Source organism: Clarias gariepinus, chromosome 11 (assembly GCF_024256425.1).
Source record: "Clarias gariepinus isolate MV-2021 ecotype Netherlands chromosome 11, CGAR_prim_01v2, whole genome shotgun sequence".
NCBI lineage: Eukaryota > Metazoa > Chordata > Actinopteri > Siluriformes > Clariidae > Clarias > Clarias gariepinus.
The window spans coordinates 27,953,825-27,960,346 of NC_071110.1; positions in this window are offsets into that span (position 1 = coordinate 27,953,825).

The window sequence follows — 6,522 nt, forward strand, 5'->3', positions numbered from 1 at the left end:
CATATGAGTTAAATTCCTAATGTAAAAGAAAAATGCAATATACATATACGTTTAATGATGCCTACTTATGTAAATAAAAGATATCTCTTCATGTGATGGTGTCTTTCTTGGACACAAAGCATCCTTAAATTAGGATAAAATTAAATCTGTACCATTTTTATGAACATGGTGTGACCTCTGGTCAACATGCACACATAGCAGGCAATGCTAATTAGAAATGGCAGTTAACATAATCTGCATGTCTTTGGACATCGGGAAGAAACCGGAGTACACAGAGGAAACCCACCAAGCATGGGAAGAACGTGCAAATGCCATGGAAACAAACCCTAAGGCAAGAATCGAACCCGGACCCTGCCATGCCACCATATTGTTTACCTATTATTTCTCTATTATAAAAATCTTAACACAGCAGATGTCCAAAATCATCCAGATTTTATTTATTTTAATCTGAAGGAAAATATTTTAATAACTGGACTTTAAATCTCAAATTAATTAACATATTGTTGTCAAATAAAAATGCATTTCTTGCATTTTTTAATTTTTTTAGACCCATCCAACCTCGTCAATGTACTGTAAGTAATAGACATTCCATCAAAAATAAATAAATAAATGAATAATAATTATATATATATATATATATATAAACAAAAATATGGTATATGTACATACTGTATAATATAAAACATATAGCAATTAATTTTAAATTTAATAAGTATTAAACTATTTATTCAAGTTTTTCTCAATGTGTTTATAATTTTTTTCTTTTTTGGTTGACTACATATACATACACATATATACAGTACAAAGACACATATTATGTATATATAAAACTCTTTCTCTCTTTCTCTCTGCATCCAGCATCTTTCTTTGGTGCCTCACTAGTGTCAGTTAAAGTATCACAATAAGTATTGCTCTGTTATTATAGATTAATATAGTATGTTATAGTAGCATAGAATTTTTATTAGGTAATTTTTTTATTTTAATTTGCTAAATCTACACGATTTTTTGAGTCAGTTAGCCTGATAAACATAAGCATCATATATACAGTAATTCTTGTGCCATTTCAAGGAATTATGAACACAGCCTGAGCGATTTCCTTTAAAAAAATCAGTGTTGCCGTTGCGGCTAAACAAAAAAAAAAGGGTGTCTGTGAAAGGGGCGGGCTCAGGAATGATGGACTCGTGAAGACACCAGATTCCAGAGCTGTAGAGCCCACATTAGCGTCTTTTTGCTGTAATGTGATACGCCAGAGCCCCGGCCCACACAGTACAGCGGATGAGAGAGAGATAGAGAGAGAGAGAGATAGAGAGATAGAGAGGTTCATCAGCCGTGTTTAAGGACAGGATGCTGGTGTGGTGCTGATTCCCTCAGCCTGACACACACACACACACACACACACACACACACACACACATCAAACCACCTGAACATGTTATTAGTGATCTAAGAAGATCAAATGTGCTCAAAGTATTGAACTTTCCAAATTTTTTTCATGCTATAACCACAAACGTAAATGTATTTTATTCTGTTTAATCTGATAGACCAACACAAAGTGAAAGGAAAATGATAAATAGTTTTCAAAAACATTTTTACAAATAAAAATATAAAAAGTGTGCCGTGCATTTGTATTCAGCCCCCTTTACCCTGACACCCTTTACTAAAATCCAGTGGATCAACTCCCTTCCCTAAATAGTAAATAGAGTCCACCTGTGTGTACTTTAATCCACAGTATAAAGTATAAATACAGCTGGTTTGTGAAGCCCATCATGAATCCCAAAGAACCCACCAGACAGGTCAGGGATAAAGTTGTGGAGAAGTTTAAAATAGTTAGGTTATAAATAATAATAATAATAAGAAGAAGAAGAAGAAGAAAATAAGAATAATAAATTAATAAATAAATATCCCAAGATTTGAACATCTCACATAGCGCCATTCGATCTATCATCTGAAAATGGAAAGAATATGGCACAACTGCAAACCTACCAAGACATGGCCGTCCACCTAAACTGACAGGCCAAGCAAGGAGAGCATTAATCAGAGAAACAGCCCATGGTAACTCTGGAGGAGCTGCAGAGATCCACAGCTCAGGTGGGAGAATCTCTCCACAGGACAACTATTGGTTGTGCACTCCATATACTCCACTGTATGGAAGAGATGCAAAGAAAAAAAAAAACAATTTAGAAAGAAAGCCGAAAGAATTCCTGTTTGCAGGAAGCATGGAAGAAAGTGCTCTGGTCAGATGAACCCGAAATTGGACGTTTTGGCCTAAATGCAAAACGATGATGTATGTCTGGTGCAAAACTAACACTGCAGATCACTCTGAACACACCACCTCCACCATGAAACATGGTGGTAGCAGCATCATGTTGTGAGGATGCTCTTTTTCAGTAAAAACAGAGAAGCTGGTCAGAGTTCTTGGGAAGATGGATAGAGACTAGAGAAAAAAATAGCACACAAATGTCTTTAGTAAATCTGTGGACTCAGACGTAGAGATTTATGGTGAACTGGTATGTTTGAATGCTGTCTTTTCCACTCTAATTGATCCCTCAGGTTTGTTGATGGAGTCTGTGTTTCCTTCTGGCTCTTCCTTTTATTTATGCTGTCATACTGTAGGTCGTCCTGGCAGAGTCCCTGCTCGCGAGCTGCACAAAAATACTGTAAACTGACCCAATACATTATGTGACTGTTAGCATACCTAATTGTTCTCCTTCTTTCTCTTTTGCCCCTCTCTGTCGCACTAAACATGGCATGGCAGTCACTAGTGTCCGGTTGAAGTTCTCATCACGGCTTGCTGCTGAAGCTGGCCCCACATGGCTTGCTTGGGATATATGTGATGACTAAGGTTCCACTTGATGACCATGATCTTGGACTCGGGTGATGCAGGCATTTTGTCTGTGGTGTACCTCAAGAGGACTGAAATTCTCCCCAAAATAAATAAAATTTTAAAAGTCTCCAAAAATCAAAGTACACAAATATATACTGGATTGAAGGACTGATTAATTGTAATGAGGTTTATTTCCCTTCCTAAAGAGGGACATGGGATAAACATATAAGGGACATATGACATGGGATAAACTTCGTGTTAATATGACCAAACAGTTTAACACAAAAGCATGTTGGTGCCTTTGTTCATTTACTTACCCAAAAGCTTATAAACAGGGATTTTAAACAATTTCGTTTGATAAAAAAATAAAAATAAAACAAGTAAATAAACTGACAACAATATATATATATATATATATATATATATATATATATATATATAAACACAATAAAAAGTTCCTTAAAGTGTAAAGTAACTTGGTCCATAAGACACACAGGCACAAGTTTCATAGGTAAAATATATTTTTTAAATGTAATGACAACAATAACAACAATAGTGTTATAAAGTGTAAATTATTATTATTATTATTATTATTAATAATAATAATAATAATAATAGTTTTGCTTCAATAATATGGGCTGGAAAATGCAGTTATCCTTTTTAAACAAAAAGTTAATCATAATAATAATAATAATAATAATAATAATAATAATTTTTTGGATAATATGTAATGTGTTTTTTTTTTACACAAAATATAATAAAGAATCATAATAATAACAACGTAGAGTGATACAACAGCACCCCCTTGTGGACAACTTGTTGTACACAGGTTGGGCCTGCAAGTTTCTTTAAAACATATTCAAATTCAAATTCAAATTTTATTTGTCACATACACAGTCATACACAGTACGAAATGTAGTGAAATGCTTACAATCAGCATGTCTCAATCAAATTGTACACTCAAAAATGCATTCTTGCGCTACCTGTGTATATTTTTGTTGGGTGTGCATGACTTTTAATTTTTCAATTAAAAACTGTCCTAAATGTTTATTTTGTTTAATCACAGGTTATATAGGACTATAAGTTATAAGGTTCAAGGTTTTTATTCGTCAGTGCCACCATATGTGCAGATATTAAAATACTGCTTTTATTCTCTCTCATCAAGTGTTCACATTGTCAGCACTCATTCCTTTTGATCAAAGACTGGTTGAATTTTAAGTAAGTTATCCTAATTATGTCATTTAAATTAACTCGTATTTTAAAAAATTGTTAACTTAAGAAACCTGGTGCTGAAAAAAAATTTAACGAGTGCCTTCAAATCTCTGTCTGCCACTCCAGGTTGTTCCTTTACCTCATTGATGAGTCTTCGTTGTGCTCCTCGGGTCATTTGACTCGGCGCTTACTTCTTGGTAGAGTAGCCTCAGTCCCAAGTTACCCCAAACTATAGACTGTTGAATGTCTAAAACTTTTAAAATCAGATATTCTTGATCGCAGATCCTCTGGAAGCCCTTTTGGCGAGGCAAGGTTCACATTAGCGTCTTCTTCTTGTGCAAACAAACTCAAACAGTCTGAGTTTTCCATAATCAGTCAAAGAAGGTCCACACCATCAACTCATTTTCTTAACAAGACTGCAGGTTTGCCAACACCTGACCCCAATTAGCTTTTTTGGGGTCACATACTTTTTCCACTAGCACTGAGCTTTTTTAAGGTTGTTCTTAATAAGAACATAAAAGATCACATTTAATGACAAATTAATGCAGAAAACCATGACATTCCATAAGGTTCACATACTTTTTCTGATATATTATTTATTACATGTTTTCAAGGAACAATGCTATAAAAATAAAAATTGGATACACTTTAAAGTAGTCAATGTGCAGCTAATATAGCAGAACAGACTTACTGTCCTCAAAAAAATAACTCAACATGCAGACTAAATAACTATTAACTAGTTTAAATAAGTATCAATGAAAATGGGTACACCCTAAACGAACAGTCAAAACTTTACCCAAAGTGTCAATATTTTGTCTGAGCACCACTGTTACCTAGCATGGCCTTAATCTTCCTGGGCATGGAATTCACCAGAGCTGTAGATGTTGTTTCTGGGGTCCTCTTCAACTTTTTCATAATGATGTCACAAAGCTGCTGGATGTTAGACACATGGTGCTTCGCCACCTTCCGTTTGAGGTGGACGTCCCACAGGTGCTCAATAGGGTTCAGGTCCGGAGACATGCTTGCTCACTGACGAACACATGAACATGACGAATAGGACATGTGAATTCGCATGGTTACACCCTAACCCTACCCATCATTTACAGTATCGAAAAAAAGTTTGTAGAAATACATATATACTGTATATACTTGATTATCTGATTAGCTTATGCTTGAAGGGAGAAAGCAAAAAGGCTATTTTAAAATAAATTACCCACTTAATGCAGCAAAACGGTGGTGTGTTGATTTCCACCTCTGCTTGAATGGCTGGGGTTGACTACAAAATTATAGCCCCAGGATATATCTGCTCATCTCATTGGCATAGCAACCATAGCAAGTGCAATTTTACATTTCGTTTATACTTATAACCCATTCTACGGAATAGATTAAATTTCCATCCTCAGGACAATAAATTTATAAATATGCATGAAACTGTGGAGTATCTTTTTTTCGTTATTAAGCATGGTGTCCTGCACATTGATCTAATTGCAAATTTATGATACAGTACACTAGCGTAAGTACCCATCTTTGATAAGAAAAGAGTTAAATAGTTAAAAGGTGCTCTATCTTGCTATTCCATCAGCATGGACATCATGTGACAAAATTGCATACATTCACTAATTGTGTACTAAACTCTTAGTCCTTTTACTTTAACTCCTTTAATATAATGTGTAACATGAGTACGTCCTCCAGTTTATTGATTTATTAGTGCCGATGGTAAATCAATATACTGTATTCACCAGATTTTTCAGTTTGATTACTGAACAACAAAAATGCCTTATTTGCATTATTAAAAACACAACTAGCATGCATATACAGTATAGTAATTTTATTTTGTCACGAATACTAATTTTTGGAATACCAACATATTTAAACAAATCCCTTTTTTGAGGAATAAAATACTTATAATACTAAAAAAAAAATCTTAATAACACCTGAGAAAATATAAACAAACTGCTTCATGATGACCTGAAAACAGCAGGAACAAGTTACAGAAAGAGAACAATAAACAAGGAACTGCAACACAGTCATCTCTGTTCCTACACTTGAGGCAAAATTCATTTGCCAAAGAATAACTACAGAGAGGTGTTTCTGAAAGAATTAGATTTATTTATAGCAGCAGATCTGCTGAGTTCTGTGTGGTGAGGCCGGTGTGGATCTGTCTGTCCATAGTGTTCCATAGGAGCTCGATCAGATCGGGATCTGTGAAGTCTGTTGACACCCGTATGTGGTACAGTAGGCTTTAGGGCACTGGGTACCCTGGTGCCTTTTTTTCTTGGCCAGCATTGGACATTTTTCAGTGATTCACAATCAATATTTGACTGATGGCACTTAGGAAGAACCTAGTGATCCAGCGTATCTATGCAATGACACAAACTTCACTGCACTTTTGGATAAGAGCGTCTGCCAAATGCCAAAAATGTAAATGCAAAAACACCTCTTGCAGGCTACAGGTTGCTAGGGAGCATAAAAAATAACTGTACATT